The sequence below is a fragment of the Mus musculus genome, chromosome 14 (genome assembly GCF_000001635.26).
Source record: "Mus musculus strain C57BL/6J chromosome 14, GRCm38.p6 C57BL/6J".
NCBI lineage: Eukaryota > Metazoa > Chordata > Mammalia > Rodentia > Muridae > Mus > Mus musculus.
The window spans coordinates 18454710-18473599 of record NC_000080.6 but is presented as its reverse complement, the minus strand read 5'-3'; the positions used below and the strand labels follow the sequence as shown (position 1 = coordinate 18473599).

Sequence of the window (18890 nt, the reverse complement as noted above, 5' to 3'; positions counted from 1 at the left end):
GAGAACTCGTCTGTAATGAACTCAGGGAAACTTGTGTACTCAAGCTTTGGGGATCAAACACCTTGCTTGGATCCTTTGCTTTGGACTCTTTGACCCAGATTGAAATTGCTTTTGGCTGGGACATTTCCAAAGGTTGGAAGCTGAGAACATGTGAGCCATGAACTATTTGTGAAACCTGAGGATGCAGGTAAGCCGAGCCTGATGATGGCAACAGTCTTAGAAAGCTGGAGAAGGTGGAGCCAGGAAGGAGATGAACCGCTAATCTCTATTGCCAATTTGAATGGACTAAGGAACACATGGGGCATTGAGAAGATACTTCTTTGGGTTTGTCTGTAAGGTATTTCTAGAGAGATTTAACTAAGGAGAAAAGACCCACCCTGAGTGTGGAAGACACTATACCACAGGCTGGGGTACCTGGGGAAAGAAAAAAGCCAGCTGAACACCGCCATTCCTTTCTGGGCCTTCTGGTCTATCAGATAGATGTGAGCCAGCAGCTGCTACAGTCACTGCTATTACCTTGCCTTCCCCAACATGAGGGAGACTGTGAGCTGAAGTAAAACCTTCCTCCTTCAAGTAGTTTCTTGTTGGGATTTGACCACAGCTAAGTGAAAATTCACTAATACATGAGGTCCCACAAGTGAGACCACCATCTGGCAACAGGCCTGACAAACTGGCAACTGAACCACCACTTACCACACACACACATACACTCTCTCTCTGTCTTCTGCTGCCTGACAACTAACTCCTCAAGGATCAGGTCTTACTGACCATACCTGCATCAGCAGCACCTGGCAGTGTGTAGACAAGGAAGCTAGCTCTCAGTTTCGCTCTACTATCAAGCAGGGCCAATGACCACTAAACCACCAAGCACACTAGTACTGAACAAAGGGAATAACAATGTGGTATTCATATCACAAAAGGCTTGTGGCAGAGAGGACATCGTCCACCTTGACTCACACACTCAGACAGAAAATCTGTCTTGACTGAAGTTGTTGCTGAAGCCTTTGGGCTTTTATCACTCTGATATGTGGTATGTGTAGAGCTTGATTCCTTACATATTTTGTTTGTTTTGTTTTATTTTATTTTATGTGTATGAGTATTTTGTCTTCATGTATGTCTGTGTACCATGTGTGTCCAGTGCCACCAGAGATCAGGAAAGGGTAAATTTCCCAAAACTGGAGTTCAGATTATTGTGGGCCACCACAAGGGTACTAGAAATTGAATGTTGGTCCTCTGAAAGAGCAGCCAGTGTTTCTAGTGGTTGAGGCACCTCTCCAGCCTGGCTTGCTTGCTTTTTGAGACAGGGTCTGGCTGGTGTTTACTATGAAGTCCAGGCTATCCTTAAACATCTGCCAATCTTTCTGTGTCGACCCCTTGAGTGCTAGTTTTAGAGGTGGAAGGCAGCAAGTCTGGATACATCTGTTCCAACTGCAGCTTATTTTTTCAGTGAGGAAGTCTATTCTGGAAGGGGTAGAGGAGATTACATGGAACTACATGGGAATAAGATATAGAATAATCAGAAAACAATTCCAGTAAAGTGACCAGAAGAGTATTGCCAATCCCTGGAGTGGTTTATTGTGCTATTTTGCTTCTATATTAAATTTATCCTCATGCTATAACTAAACAGCATATCTTCAAAGAAGTGCCCAGCTTTCTTTTGGGAAGTAAAATCTTCCCTAGTTCCAAAGTTCAGTAGAATATTGTCTTGTGTACTTCAAGGTAATAGAAATTTAGTTTCATTTTTAGAAATGGCACATCTACTCAGTTTAACATCAATATCAAAACACTTCAGGCAGAGAGGCCCCACATTTTCCAGAGATGATTTCTGTAGCCATTGTCTGTTCTACAAGTTAGTTTCCTGAATGGCAACAGAGAACTCGCCTATTTTTCTCTGAAGGTTTTCAGAGAAGGCATGACAACCCAGGGAGATACTTGGGAGAGGTGCCAAAAGGGGTTACACATTGATGTGATGTTGGCTGCTCTACATCCCCCTAGTGGTTACCAAATCTGGCCAATATCTAGTATAGTGAGTGACAGAGAAGAGAAGCTCCTTCATACAGCCTTGCTCTTCAGCACTCTACAAGCAATTCTTGAGTCCATTTTTGAGGATGCTGGATGTCTTTGCACCTACATGGATGCACAGATAGTGCCATCTTCCAGCACTCTACACATCACAGATTGATGAATGGCCTTTACGGGAGTAGAAATGGAGCCACTCTTGTAGGTTTATCAGAGTGAAGTGAAACTCTAGGGTCACACATACCAGGAAAGCCAGACCCAGGAACTTATCAGACATGTCAGACTAAGGAAAGGGTGAAACTCTGTCAACCTGAAACCCTACCATAAAGAGGTAGATATCTGTTACCCCAATGGCCATGACTCCCACCCATCTATCATCTGATCACTGGTCTGAATGTGCCAAGGAACTGACAGGCAGAGAACTCTCTCATATTCCAGAGGTTTCAGCTTGGCTTAGTCCATGCAATTAATGTGGCCTACTTCGAGGCTTCCTGCCTGACCTGCTTGCCTACATGTCCTGTGTCCATCCATCTGTCTTGCCCTTCCCTTCAGCTTACTCCTAAGGCTCAGCTACAGCCTATGCCTGACTCTGCACAGCAACTGCTCTCCTACCAAACACAAGCTACCTTCCAGATGGTTCCTTACCAGCCCCCAAGATTGTTCTCCATTTCTCAGGCTCCAAGCTTGAGCCTCATAGATCTCTTGTGTGTGTGTGTGTGTGTGTGTGTGTGTGTGTGTGAGAGAGAGAGAGAGAGAGAGAGAGAGAGAGAGAGAGAACTATAGGGGTTGCGCATGTGGAGATCAGAGGACAACTTTGAGGAGTCTCCTGGGGGCGGGGAGCTTTTGAAATTCCCTGAACTTTTAACCCTTTATAGGCTATAACCTATATACAGATAATATAAACATTCTTACTGTGTATGTTCTGGGAGAATATTAGCAATTAATATTGGAATTAAAGAACCCATGTTTACCTCAGCCAGAACTATGGAAGAAAGAGGGACTATCTGGAAAATTGATGCCCATAAAACCATTGAAGCTTATAAATTTATTGTTATTCAATAAATTCTGGCATTGTGGAAAAACAAAAATATGTTCATTTGTGTTTCTGACATAGCACAGTCATGATTTAGAACTGGCAAAACTGCACGTGTCCCATAATACCAGTCAAACCACAACAAAGCCAGCCATGAATTAAGTGGGTCCTAACTAAACTTTAGTTAGAGAACAGTCATGGATACAGGCAAAGAACTGAAGCTGTTGGTGCCATCCTAGTGCCCCAGATATGTAGTGAACAATATTGTGTTTATGATGTTGGCTTTGTATCCCAATAAATATGTATGTAAATACTGGATTGGTACCTTTGCTGCCACTTTTATCCAGCCTGGTCTACAGAGATAGTCTCACATTACCTAGAGCTACATAGAAATATCTTGTCTTAAAAAAGACAAACAAAGCCAGGTGTGGTGGCACATGCCTTTAATCCCAGCACTCGGGAGGCAGAGGCAGGAAGACTTCTGCGTTCGAGGCCAGCTTGGTCTACAAAGTGAGTTCCAGGACAGCCAGGGCTACACAGAGAGACCCTGTCTCAAAAAAAACAAACAAACAAACAAACAAACAAAAACAAATATATAAAGAAACAATAATTTAGTTGAGAGTTGGGGTTTAGGGAGATGACTCTGGGTAAAGAGCTTGGCGTATAAGTATGAGGCCCTGAGTTCAGATCTCCAGAAAGCATGGGAAACAAGGGGCAGTAGCACATGCCTGCAATCCTGACACTCCTGTATCAGATGGGAGGGGCATACAGGAGAATCCTTAGAAGTTCATGGAGTACTCAAGAAAGCAAGGACCAACACCGTAAGTTGTTCTTTGGCCTCCAAAGTGGGTCATAACATACATACATGCATACATTACATATACACAGGCACACACAGAGATTGTTTTAAAAGTTGATCTCGCAGATTTGGGTCTGGAAACAGGCAGGATTTCTGTACTGCTGTCTTGAAGTAGATGTTTACAACAACTGGTGCCCTAGTAATGGAGGAAGCAAAAGACCTCAGTTCCTCATGCTGTGGAGACCCCAATCAAAAAATTATTTTGTCACTACTTTATAACTGTAACTTTGCTACTTTATGAATCATAATATTAGTATCTAATATGCAGGATATCTGATACGAGACCCACAGGTTCAGAACCACTAATATAAGCCAACCTTCCAAAGCTTCCACAGCCACCATCTAAGGGAAAGCACACAGAACACAGATTGTGGCCAGGTTCAAACCATTACAATAGTACAGATTGTTTTTTTTTTTAATTTATTATTTCCACTTTGAATTGGTCACAGTTCAAGAGCTCAGTACTTTGTTGTATCTCTCAGTGGTTATGGCACTGGAACACTCACTGAAACTAGACAGGCTGCTCTTATGTCTCACCCCTCATACCCCCATGCCATCTCCCCACACCCTGTCCCCATAACAGTAGCCACATTATATCCCCTCAGGGTAAAGCTAGTAACTTGAATATCACAGCTGTCCTCTCACTCAGCTTCCCTCCTAAGCTGCAGTTATCTTTTGTCCCAAGGACAAAAGTCTAGATTCCATGGTCCCTCTGTCTTGGGATCCAGGTAAGGTGCTGGCTGAATGCAGTTCTGAACACTCGCTCACCCTTGGCTTCTTTCTCCTCTCATTCTGGCATGAGTCCAGTCTGGTTGAGTCAGAGCCTGAATTGCTCATGATCCAAAATGCCCTGGACCAGATGCCTTTCTGAATCTCCTCGGAATCACCCCATGCACTCTGGGGTCAGATGGAGGTGGGTTGGCAAGAGAGGTCTCCCGCCCAGATCCCTGATGTAGTTCTTGCCTTCCTTCTTGGCTCCAGCACAGCCTAGGCATTTGGCAGAGGGAGATAGAATTTTCTGGAGTTGTTTTTGCCAGGAATTTGGCATAGAAGAGTCAGCACCTCCCAGAGGCTTCTCTTCTCTCAAGATTAGTTCATCGCTTTGAGATTTTCCTTCTTTCCCACTTTTTTCTCATATTTTTTATTACTTTTATGTTTTTACAGTCCAGGTGTTGCCCCCTTCTTGCTCCCCCCTCCCACAGTTCCTCATCCCATCTCCCTCTCCCTTAGCCCCCATCTCCAAGAGGATGCCCCCCGACACCAGGCCTCCCTATTCCCTGGGGCCTCAAGTCTCTCAAGGGTTAGGTGCATCTTCTACTTAGGCCAGACCAGGCAGTCCTCTGCTGTATATATGGCAGGAGCCTCAGACCAGCTTGTGTATGCTGCCTGGTTGGTGGCTTAGTGTCTGTCTTTCTCACTTTTTAAAAGATTCTCCAACCACTAGAACATCCTGAGAGAGATCAAGAAGAGTTTAAATGAAATGAAAACTCATGAGGAGATACGCTTAGGTGTTATCCACCTCACACTGCCTGAGCCCAAGCTCTGGACCTGCTCCTACTTCAGCCCCTTTGCCCTTGTGCTTGGCTGACTCAATATATACAGTGCACAAGTTTAACTGCCTTGGAGGGAAACTACTCCAATCCTAGAGGCACTGTAACAATGGAGTTCATTTGCATTGTTCAGCAAACAAAACCTCTCTGGGGCTCCTCAGATTTGAATCAGGCTCTAAGCAGGGAGGGACAAAACCCTGAGAGAGACCCTCCACCAGCACATGTTGCTTAGACTCTGGAAGGAGAAGCAGCTGTGTCTGTGTCAAGCATTATCAGCTGCACCCTAATAGCTACTGAGCTGCAACCATCCCTGTTTCACCGGAAGCACACACTTCCAAAGCCAGACCCTTTAGGCTCTTCTTAGCCCTGGCCTGGGTGACTTGAGGCACACCACCACCACTACCACCACCACCACCAACAACAACCACCCAGAATCTCTAGGCAGGCCTGGTCTTTTCCAGGTAGGAGAGGAAGCGGTGGCCCTTAGTCCAAGCTGTTCTCCCTGGTCAAAGCTGTTGTATGTCAGGAGGAAGGATCTGCTCTATGGCAGCTGTTTGTCTCATATACATACTTTCATTTGAATCTAAGGAGTTGTTAAGGGTGTGTTTAATCTGGGTACCTCTTGGCCAAGTTAGATTAACTGTCACAGACATCTAAGGCTAACGAGTTCTCTGGTTTCATGATGCTTACATAGCATACCGTAAGCCAAATGCAAACTAAGGAAATCCATCAATCCGTAAGACAGGGCAAAATGTCCTAGTCAATAAAGTTCTCTGTGTGCAGGCATGAGGACCTGTGTTTAGATCCCCAGAACCCAAGAAAAAGCTGTTGGAAGCCAACCTGAGGCTCACAAGAAACGGGGTACACCTGGGAGGAAAGCCAGGGCTGAAAAGATAGGGGAACTAGTCAGTTGAGAGAAAAATGGAGCTAAGTCAAGATTCCTGATCAAAGCTCAAATGTTTAATGGCAAATGTGCTTATGGGGGGGGGGGGGTAGGCCCATTTTCGCCAATTCATCCTTGGAGCCTGGAACCAGCTGCAGGTGCCTTCGCCCAGGATAGGGTGTAGTCTCCAGAATAGCTCAGGGGCCTTTCAGCAGGAGGAACAGCGGCAGTGGCTGAACAATGGAGTGATCGATCTAGGGAGGAAGGCTCCACCCTAGGTAATCTCCTTAGTGGCAGCAAGGTCAAGGTTTGGCTTAGCCTGCTTCAGGCTGGGGGAGGTTACAATTTCCCCCTATCATTAATATTTTTAAAAAGAGCTAGACTGAGGCATAAATTTATTTATGCTCTATAGTCCTGCCTGGGAGTAAGGCTGTAAATTTCTGGGAGAGGAGGCTGTGCTCCAAATTAACTTTTTGGCTAAAGAGGACTTTTTAGCTATAATCAAGGTCAGAGTCATACTTCCTGGAAGAGTCAGTATCAGTGCCCAGTTGACGAACTAATCTTTCAGGCAGCCACCACACTCCATCTTCTTTTTGTGAAAAAACAGATGGAGCCCCTTCCCCAGATTAGGACCAGGTCTGGATCCTTCCATTCAATAGTTAATGGGTCCCGCCACTTTACCATGGCATAAGAACTAGAAGTAACTGGATGCGAGTGGCAATCTGCTGCAGACTGACCTTTAACATCAGTTTGCAAAAAATTTAGAACAAATAAAGCAAAAGCAAGATGTTCTTTTTGTGACCTTGGGGAAATAACTACCCATGTTTTGTCTTTAAAAGCCAATTTATTAAAGTACGATAAGCACGTTCAACTATTCCTTGTCCCATTGGGGTTATAAGGAATTCCAGTTTGAAGCCAAATTCCTTTCAAAATAAAGTAAAATTTTTGCTAGAATAGGATGGCCCATTATCTGTCTTAATAAGTTTAGGCAATCCCATGGCATTAAAGGCTTGTAGGCAATGATCAATTAGATTTTTAGAGGCCTTTCCTGTATGCAGAGAAGCAAAAAGAAATCCTGAGCAAGTGCCAATACAAACATGTATATATTTTAATTCTCCAAATTCTGCATAATGAGTTACATCCATTTGCCAAATATGATTAGGCATAAGACTTCGTGGATTAACTCCTAAATGTGGCACTGGAGATAATGTAATACATTTAGGACATTGTTTTACAATCATTCTTGCCTGCTCCTTAGTGATCTTATGTTGGAGCCTTAAGGTATGACTAGAGAGATGAAATTTTTCATGATCACATTTGGCCAAAGCAACAGGATCTGAAACTAAGGCTTCTACTGTTAGAGCTCTGTCGATGCAATCATTGCCTTCAGCTAAAGGTCCAGGAAGACTAGAATGAGATCGCATGTGGCCAATATAGAACAGATGTTTTCAGGCAAGAATGATGTTTTACAATGTGAAAACAGGGATCCTGCTGGCATATTAAAGTTAAACGTACCACAATTTTATAGTATAACTAAAACCCTAAGTATTCAAAAGATATTGCCTCTGAATCTTTTCTGGAGCAACAGCTACTCCCCAGAACTTAAAAGCTCCTTGTGTGAGAGCAAGGATTTAAAGTAAACTTCCCTTGAGAGGCGTTAGCTAATAAAATACTTCCCACTTAGGAAACAATATACACTGAAAGATTCAAACTCTTAGCTTCTTGTATTGAAGCAGAGACACTAAGAATTTTTCTTACATGAGGTAAGGCTATATAAGCCATACCTAGAGGCAAAATTTTCCAGTGATTACAAGCTCACTAGAAGCAAGCTCTTTACAATTTTTCAGATGCAAAGGAAAAAACAAACTCTTAAATCTATAATAACTTTACATGATGTAGGCAAGTCAAATTGCAATGTCCTGATAAATTCTACAGCCTGATTGACCTTTTATAAACTTTGAATTTAAACTTTATTTAGAACAATATCTGGATAGATCTGCAACAGTGCTCTTTTAGCTAAAAGGAATTTTTTTTTGAAGACAAGGAGAGGCAAGTTTCAAGAGCTTCTTTAGGCACCGTTTGCAAAACAAAAGAAAGTCACACAAGCCCTGCAGAGGCTGCTCCGAGCTTTGTTCCTCTTGCTGTGAGGACATATTTTAGAATTATTAAGTTTCTTTTGCAATATTAGACTATAACTACAATCTTGGGGAAGCAAAACCCAATTTCAAAACAATTTATCACCTTAGAATAAACATCAAAACTTCACTATCACGTTGCAAAATTTGGCTGCCAATTTATACCTATGAATGCATGACAGTGAAAGTTTTAATGCTTCATTAAAGAGACATTGCTTTAGATCTTACCTTTAATTCTACTTTTTAGGATAATAATCACAGTAAATATTATCTCAACTAGAAGTGTCCTTAGAGGCTCAGCCTCTTGGCCTGCCTTATGCCACGTGTTGGAAAGACTCCAAACCTGAGTTACCCATCTAAAGCTAACTTTCTAGTAACCAGTGTTACACCTATTTGATCATACCCAATAACTTATAAGCTAATAGTCTTGTGATGAAGACACGCAGAGCATATTACACCTCTAAGACCAGTAAAAAAAAAAAAAAAAAAAAAATGAAGTGGCTACACGAGTCCAATAAATTTAGACCAATCAAAGAATTTCAATTTTTCTAGCTATAATTATAAGACAATAAGCACCTTGTCATTAGCTAAATGCAATAATCACGATTGCAGAGAACCCTCCAGGAAAAAAAACATCTATCAGCTTTTCCCATCCCCAAAAACTAAGAGGCTGCAGACTCCTTTTTTTTTTTTTTTTTTTTTTTTTTTTTTGAGAGCAGCTTTGCCAGCAGTGGCTCCCCTGCTGTGCCTGATCCTGGCAAAAGCTTGTGGCCACTCTCGGCTTTGCTGAACCAGTAGATAAAGTTTTAGCCATCTTTATTTTCCAACATGAAACACAGAACATTCAGTCATTCAGACAACTAGACACGAACACACATGGATTGACACGTGAACGGACTGGTGCACCAGACATTAGACTAGACATTAGACAACACAAAGAGGGCAGAGAACTTCTACTGTAGGGGACAGAGAGAAAAAAAGCAGGGCATCCCCCGAATTTTTCTTTGCCTCTGGAAGAGTTTCAAAATCCATTTTCCTCTATATATTTTACTCCATCATTTTAAGCCCTATTCCTCTAGTCTGATGCAGTTCACGACTGTGGACAACTGCCTGTTTCATTATTTTTTAAACCCTTTTCCTCTCGCCTGAAGCAGCTTTTAAAAGCTGCGACAATCGCCTGATCAGTTCCTAATTCCGAATAATTTGCTGCTGAACCTAAGTGGAAACCAGCGTTGGGTTAGCACTGATTCCAAACTTAGCCCGTATCTTTCCGCACCTCTAGCAACACTTTACCTGTTGCTCACCGTGTACCCGATACGATTTTTTCTTTTTCTTCCCGTGGAGCTCCATACCAAGCAGCATTCCTTCAGCGTTTTTCTGCCGTTCCGCAGGTCCCACGTTCGGATGCCAGACTGTTGGAAGCTGAACTGTGGCTTACAAGAAACAGGGTACACCTGGGAGGCAAGCCAAGGCTGAACTAGGCAGTTGAGAGAAAAATGGAGCTGAGTCAAGATTCCTGATCAAAGCTCAAATGTTTAATGGCAAATGCACTTATAAAGGGGGGTGGGGTGGGGGAAGGCCCATTCCCACCAATTCATCCTTGGAGCCTGGAACCAGCTGCAGGTGCCGACGTGCAGGATAGGGTGTAGTCTCCAGAATAGCTCAAGGACCTCTCAGCAGGAGGAACAGCGTCAGTGGTTGAACAACAGAGTCATCCATCTATGGAGGAAGGCTCCACCCTAGGTAATCTCCTTAGTGGCAGCAAGGTCAAGGTCTGGTTTAGCCTGCTTCAGGCTGGATGAGATTACAAAAAGCAGGGCTGTACACCTGTAATCCCAACTCTAGGGAGACAGGGAAAGAAAACCCCTGGAACTTGCTGACTAGCCTATCTACTCTGCTTGGTGAGCTGTAGGTCTTGTAAAAGACCCTGGTATTTAGTATCAACTTCTCACCTACACACACACACACACACACACACGTACATATACCCATTAGCTCACTCACACATACCCACGAACTCACTCACACATACCCATGAACTCACTCACACATACACATTTTCTGTCAAAACAACGAGAACAGTAACTGAGGGAATTTTATGAGCTATGCTATGATGATAGAGATAGAGATATTCTTCAAATAATTCATAGTGTAACTAAAACTTGCCCTACTGAACAGTAGAGTGTATTTGTGAGTCTGGTTATCTTAGAGCACTCTAAGCAATAGAACGTGCTGGAAGTGATGCTGGGTGACTTGGGAAATTAGATCATAAAAGCCTCAGGGTGCTGGTTATCTCAGAGCTTAGCTCAGGAAAACCTCTTTCCATGCTCATTCATTGACCTCAGAGCAGCTTTTAGCTGGAGCTCAGCTTCCTGCTACATGAGCTGTGTAGAACCACCTACAACACAGAAGCTGCCTTCCCAGCTCCCAGGTTCCCTGAGAGGGAGGGCAGGAACAGGCACAGTCCTCTTATAACCTGATCTCCACATTGGCAGGCCATCGCTTCCTGTGTTCTATTAGAAGTCACCCACCAGGTCACTACCCAGGAGAGGAAGAAATTCCACAAGGGCATGAGTCACACCAGGGGAAGACCAGAGGGCCATTTAGAGGCTGCCCTCACCACAGCTCCTGTGTCATGACTTGGCATTGCCCGTGGCACTCTGAGGCATACTCGTCTGAAGCCTTACATGGGGTTGTATACAGCGAGCAGACAGTGGGGGCATAGATCAAAATAATCTCTCTGGCTGCTGAGTGATCTGCTGCAGTGGTTGGCAATTCCCATATCATAAATATCTCATATCTTTCCTAAAGTTTCTTCTCACCCAGCTTTAAGATCTGGATTTGTACAGATGCTCCTTGACTTATGATAGAATTACACCCTGGCATATCTGCCATAGGCTGAAAACATTGGTTAGTGGGAAATGCACTGAGCAACTGAGCATGCTCCATAGCTGCCCATCTGCTCATCTGTCCTCATGATCATGGGTGCCATGGCTCGCTGCTGCTACCCAGCATCACAAGAGTGTGGACTGAAATATATAGGACCCAGGAAAAGACCAAAAGTCAAAGAATAATTTCTAGTGGATGTATATTACATCATTTAAAAAATATAAACTGGGCTGGAGAGGTGGCTCACTGACACCCTGTTCAGCTATAAAGAACTCCGCCATCAGCAAAAACATTTTGTGGTCAGTTCCACTCTGTCCTTGTGGGTCTTCTGAAGAATACAATATTCCTTAAAATGACAGCACAGCAATGTCTAACAGATATCTAAAAACCTTCCTACCCAACCTTCCCATTTTTCTCTCCCCTATCCAGACTCCTAGTGCAGCCAGGGGACTTTCTAATAGCTCCAGTCAAATCACTAAGGCTACCCAATCTTGTTATCTCTACAGCACCATTGTAAACCTTGTATTTCTAAGCCTAGAATCATCTCCTGTATCCTTTGATCTGCTACTCTTTGTCTGACTGAGGCCATCTACTGCAAGATTGAGTGCAGCTGACTCTTTCTAGAAAAAGTTCATGACCCCTGTTCCAAACCCAGGAGCCAGGATGAGGACATCATGGATGGAAGACTCTTGACCTACTGTCCTATGTATCCAGAGAAAAAGAGGAGATGAAATAGAGAGAAAAAGGTAACCAGATGCTAGGAAAAGGAAGCCAAAAGCATTCAAGGAAAGGAAAAGAAAAGAAAAAAGAAAAGGAAGATGAGACGCCCACCATGCAGATACATTGCATTGGATGTATGTTACCCTGGGCAGGTTCCCCTGAGTGTTCATGATAAGGGCTCCTGCATTGCACAGCCTCCCAGGAGTGACTAGCTCTGACCTAGGCACAGGTGTTCAAAAAGGATCACAAGATGAAAAGATGACTACACCAACTTTCTTGCCAAACACATTTCCATCAAGTAACTCTCAAAGCAGCCAGACCTCATTCAGAAGTGCTGACTCTGCTTCATAGATTGGAGACATTGTACTAGTTTCCTTTCAGTTGCTTTGATAAAATACCCTAGCAAAAAGCACCTTAAGGGCAAAAAGAGTTCATTTCAGTTACAATTCCAGCTTATCTCTGTGAGGAAGTCAGAGGAAACTTCAAACTGGTTATATCACATCCACAGTCAAGAGCAGAGAAAACGAAAGTATGCAGGATCACTTGCTCGCTCAGCTTGATTTCTCCAATCTTAAACAGTTTAGGCTGTGTCTTCCCACATCAATTATGTAACTAAGACAATCCTCCACAAGCAGGTCCACAGGCCAACCCAGTGTAGACCATCTTTCTTTAAGACTTTCTTTCCAAGTGATTCTAGGTTAAGCCAAGTTGGCAGTTAAAGTTAATCATCACACTGTTGACAAGTAATGAAATCACACATACCTGCCATGAAGAAAAGACTGGTGACGTCTGACCTTCCTGAACTATATCTCTAGCAGTTCGTATTCCCCCAAAGATGACTCAAACATTCTTTCTGTTGTGCCCTTTCTCCACAGCTTTCCACTCCACCGTCTCTCCATGATGCAACCCCTTCCCACCACACACCTGGCTTCTTTTCAATGTTTCCTGGTGTAACTTGATTAAATTAGAGCCTTTGGCTTGATTTGCGTGTGCCTAAGAGTCCAGCTTTGAAAGTTGTGGCCCACCCCACTTGGGCCAACTACCTTTGCTTGGCTTGATGTTGAGTTCAAACCACTCATGCTATATAAGGGGCATGTTCTTAGTGTTCTGGAGAGGGCCATGCCTGTGATCAAGTCTATATTGCAAGTGAACAAGAGGCATTGACTTCCCTAGAGGAAAACCAGTCATTTGAGAACTATAACATTATTACTAATAATAAGGTAAACAGAACTGCGGAGTTGGCTAAGTAGTTAAGAGCAGTGTTTGCTTTTCCAGAGAACATCAATTAAATTTCTTGTATGCATTGATGCCTTCTTCTAGCCTCTGTAGGTACTAGACATGCATGTAGTACACAGACATGAATGTAGGCAAAACAACCATACACATAAAATTTTAGAAATCAGTAAATGAGCTGTAGAAGCCCAAGGAATTAAGAAAGAAATTCAGGCATTAACCTTTGGTCTCCATATATCTTCATTCAGACAAGTGCACCTGCATACATATATGCACACATACATCTAACACATACTGAGAGAGACAGAGACAGGGACAGTGAGACAGAAAGAAAGAGAGAAGAGAGATTATTAAAAACAAATGTAAATGAATCTACACACTTTTTAAAAAATTTTATTTATTGACATGCATGTGTGCAAGCATACATGCATATACATATGTACATGTGCCATTGCATGTCTGTGGCTGTCAGCAGGAATTGCTCTTTTTCTACTACCTGGATCCTAGGGACAGAACTCAAACCATCAGGCTTGACAAGTGAGTGGGGTGCTTTAGCCAGCCAAACTATTTCATGACTCCATATACCCTAAAGCAGAGACCCCGTGCATATAATATGCCTCAGACAACGGCATTAAAGCTGTCTTTCCTTACATTGTGAAGGCACTGGGGGAACCTCATTGTGAAAGATGTGACTTTAAAAATACCAGATTTGGGGAATCTCCTGTACAAATGAGACAGGAGACATGCCTCCTCACCCTACTCAGTCAGAGCACCCCAGGTTCTCCAGCAGGGTTTAATACAGTGATTATGAATTCAGAATCCGAGAGAACGGCCACACTCTCGAGTCGTTGTCACAGGCTGGGTCCCTGTTTCACCTCTGAGTATCACAGAACACAGTCCAGAGCTCCATAAAATGCTTATGAGACCAGACCAGGTTGCTTATCTGTTGGCTGAATTACTGAAGCAGATGTAAAAAGAAATTGCCCCATTCTTAAAAACTCCTTCTGTGCTTTAGCCAAAATGATTTCATCAAATACTATTAGAGAGAGAAAGAAATAAATAAATTGGAAAGATTCTGTCTTTTCTTTTTTTTAATATGCCATTCCTTATCCATCAGCCCCACGTTGCTGAGGCTAGGTGCTATGAGAATATCTTCCTTGAACATACTGGGTTGATTAATGCTGACATTCTATCAGGTACACTTTCTGTTTCTGTAAAACATCTTTAGACATACAAAAACCATTTAAAGCAAGAAAACAAGTCCTCCTCCTCTTCCATCAATCCTCCAGCTCTGGGAGAAGCAGGTGTGTACAGGCTTGGGCTCAGTTCCTTCTGCAGGAGTTGTGACTCCCTCTCTCCTTCAGAGTGCTCCAGCAGCCTGGGGGTCAGCTAGCTGGGGTAGTGGTGGGAGTTCAGTGAAAAAGGGAAATGAGAGCAGAACACAGGAGCTGAACAGGATGGGCTCTTGGAAAATGGCACACAAAACCTTTCTAGTTCCCCTCCTTAGAGGACGTGGGGGGCATTCTAATGGACCCCAGAAGTGATGTCCAGCACCCTCACAAACTATGGTTTCCTCAGACACTAAACATTGCTGATGCTCATTCTGAGACTTTGACAAACAAGAATGCCTGGGTTTGTATTTCTCAGAGTCCAAGAACAAGCTGGATCAGTATCACCTGGGCAAACTCTGATCCTCTGGCTACCACAGCTTCCTGGAGTCAGCTCGATAGGCATTAACAAGCCTTGGGGGTTGGTCAGCATGCTCAAGTATGGGAATTTCCATGCTGAATAAGTCCTGGAAAGAACATTTTCTTCTTCTCTTACACTGATGAAAAATTCACATCATTTCTTCAATGTCTTTGTGGTTCCCACCAGTGGAGGGCTAAGCTGATGATTGTAGCTATGAAAGCTTTCCAGATGAGGAAAAACAGTGTTTACTGAGCATCTATTATTAGCAGAGTCACAAGCCAGCCTCATGCTTTGCATCATAATCCTTCAAACCCCTTTCAAGAAGTTAGTAGGATGAATATACCTCCACGAACACACTTGAATCAATGCCCTATGTTCTTTGACCGTACTTTATTACTAAACTCTGAGGTAGGGTCTGTAAAGAGTTGGTTAACTGAAATCAGCCCTCAGCATAAGCCTTCATCCATTTTGACTAGTGTCTGTTTTCATAAAGAGAAGAAATTTGGACACAAAGATGCCAGTCCATGAAGAAGAGAGAAGAAATGGTAAGAATGCTGGTAAGAAGTAGGAAGAAGCTGCCACCTATGAATCTAGAGAGGCCTCTGAGAAACCAGCCCTGTCAGTGCCTCCTGACACTGAGAATTGTGGGCTTGCAGACTCTGGCCTGTAGGAAATTCTCCCAGCCTTTCTAGCCTGAATTTTTCCTACCCTCTAGTCTGGAGGAAACTCTCCCAGCCTCTAGCCTGCTCAAGCGGTCTGTGGGATTTGCTGTGTCAGCCTAGCAAGCTCATACAGTAGAAAGGAAAGAGCTTTCCCAGAAAGCCAGACACCAATCTAGCTAGTGTTAGGCTCACTACAAGCTTTACCAGTTTATAAGCAACATTTGTGGAAGTCCCGTTAAAAGCCCCAAATCTAAATGAGGTGGTATGTATCTGGAATCCCAGGACCCAAGAGGCTGAGGCAGAAATATTGGATTTTGGAATCCTGGCTCAAAAAGAGAAAGAATTCCCATTTTCCAAGCAATGTATTGAGGTTGGGGGGTGGGGGTGGAGATGACTTATTTAGCTTGGGCCTGCTGATGAGGAAATGGTTAGAGTCATGGTTCGTGAGATAACCACCATTTTGTACAAACCTTACCTTAGCCCATGTTGAGAACTTTAAGTTCATTATTTAATGCTGAATGCTGACAGGAATTTAAGAGGCATCAAATTTACTCAATTAATATCCCACTTCAAGGCTGGGTTACATAAGACTCTAAAGAAAAAAAAAAAAAAAAAAAAAAAAAAGCCCGCAGACTCAGTATCCCACTGGTGCTAAAAAGATGGTTGAAGCCAACAGCTGTAAGTGTAACTCAATGGAAGAACACATGCCTGGTACATGTGAATCCTAGGGTTGACCCCACCCCATCCCCAGCACCCCAAGGGAAGGAAGCAGCAGAGTCCCACAGCCAGCAAGCTCAACATAACCGAAGGCCTTTTGTCTACACAGGTACTTTGTGCTTCCTTTGTATGCTCCCAAAAGTCTTCAGAGAACACACCTTAGATGGAAGAATTATGCAGAAACACATCATGCTCAGGAGTTCTGTGTATTAACCATTCCTTCTGAGAACAGGTCCTATGTGCAGTCATATTTTTTATCCTTCATTTTGCTCACATCCAGGACCTCTGTGCCCACAATGGAAAAAGCAGGAAGGATCTGGGCTGCTCACTCACTGACCGAAGTCCTCCAACAAGTATCAATCGATATATGAGAGAGGGGTGGAATGGAAAGGGTAGCTCTGCCTTCAACTTACTATTTAAGAAAACAGTGAACTTCCATTCACCATTACCCATGCTTCTATCTGCCTACTGCTAGGATTACAAGCATATGTCAACATATCTCAGTTTTTGCAGTGGAGGGGATTAAAACCAGGGTTTCCTACATACTAGGCAAGTGCTCTACCAAGTAAGCCACAGCCCAAGCCCTTTCAGTCTTATATTGATGGATATCCAGGTTTCTACCAGTTCTGCCCTGAATGATGGATACCGGTGGATGGTACCCTGACTGCATGTCCAACTGTTCCTCTGAAATCTATCAGTCCATCCCATTCACTGGCAGCTTGGGCCTGTTCCTTAGTTACAATCAGCCATAACATACCTACACACCAGAAACCTTGTACCTCACAGCTACTGTGGTTTTAACATGTCCTCTGTGACTAATACACTGTTATTAGTAATTATATGACTTCCATTCATGAATCTTGACATCATGACAGGGGCTTGGAAGGGAAGATGGCAAGGACAACTGGGAAGTACTGGAGTTTTTATTTTAATAGAACTCTACTAACTATCAAAATTCTGTTGACCAGTTATAATGGTGGGCCCATTATTCAGCTGTAAGCCAGGTTCTCACTATAGCACGCTTAAAGGTATACATACTACACACGGACATAAGTTTGCATACAAGTCACCCATAGCTACTGGAACAGATCGGAACAATCTGAGAATGAATGGTGGCCCCTGAGAATTTGACTGGCATGAGATCAGAGGTATTTTTCAGTCTTTCCTATAACCACAGCAAGAAAAGGCTGTTTGTGTTTGTGTGTATGTTCTAAAGCAGGGTTTCATGTAGCCCAGCCCACTCTTGAAGTCACTATGTAGCCAATGGTGACTTTAAACTCTTGATCCTGCTACTTCTCTCTACTGAGTGCTGGTATTACTGACACATGACACTGTAAGACCCCAACTCAATGTGTTTCTTAGACCCCTAGAAACAACGCCCAGCATGGAGTTCTTTGTTCTTTCGCCTTCAGCCTGAAAAACCAATGACCACTGGGTGACCCACCTAATCCCAGGAACTTGTTCACCACAATCTTGACCCACTCAGGCACCTGATTCATTGTGTAAGGGACCAAGAATGTTTGCCAAAGATAGCCTGTAACCTTTCCGTAAGAGATGAGCTGTAATTCATCATCCCCATTCTTATGCTGTTTACTCAGCTTCCCCTTTCTTTGTGTTTTTTTTTTCCTTTAAAAACCCTCCACTGCAACTGCTGAGGGTCGATCTCCTCTGCCCCTGTGCAGGTTATGAGCTCAGCCTCAGCATGCTCTGATTCCTGAATAAACCTCATGCAATATTGCATCAAGAATGGTCTCTCTCGAGCTATTGGGGCATTGGCTCATTCCGGGACCTGATCGAGGGTCTCCCCAAAACAGGGGTCTTTCAACACCATGCTTTGGTTATGTATTGCTGGACGTTGAACTCAGAGCTTCTTACACACTCAGCAAGTATATCCTCTATGCTCGAAAAGGACCTTTTCCACGAGACAGGCACGGTTCTCAGCTCTTCTTTCACAGGACTTAATGCAATTGCTCCTCACTACATTCATGGCTGACATGCAGCTGGAAGCATGAGTAACAGAAGTTCATTGTCATCTTAAATAGTAAGTTCAAGGCCAGCCTGACTCACAAGAGACCTTTCCCATTCCACTCCTCTCTTGTGTATCCATAGATAGATATATTGATCGATAGATAAATAGATGACTGAGCAAGGAAAGCCATGAACCAGCCATACAGGGAATGGTGTATTCACAAAGAAGATGATGGTATATATTATATGGTTGGGGATGTGTGAAGCTGTGAGATACATGATATGGAAAAAGGCAAAGTATGTTCTGAGTGGATGAGCTATATGCTTTGTGGGCTATATCTCAACAAAGCTGTTATTTAAAAAAAAAAAAAGATGTCACAGAAATGTGTTGTGCACTATCATTAGTCATTTTAAAGCTTCATACATTTAAAAAAAAAATCCTAATACATATCTGTCTTGATTATCTGGATGGATGTTAAAAGGCCCAGAAATCACTCCAGATGGGAAAGGGACTCGGAGAAAGAGCAGCTCTT

At 43.3% G+C, this 18890-nt stretch overlaps 1 long non-coding RNA gene across 4 annotated transcripts in view; it reads right to left on the bottom strand.

The window, feature by feature from the left end:
- Gm32587 overlaps positions 1-9990 on the bottom strand; it is a 91425-nt gene extending 81435 nt beyond the window's left edge. For all 4 annotated transcript variants that reach the window (XR_874230.2, XR_003951193.1, XR_003951192.1 and 1 more), the window contains exon 1: positions 9773-9990. This is a non-coding gene — a long non-coding RNA (predicted gene, 32587). The remainder of the gene's footprint in view (positions 1-9772) is intronic.
- Between the last annotated feature and the right edge of the window lie 8900 nt (positions 9991-18890).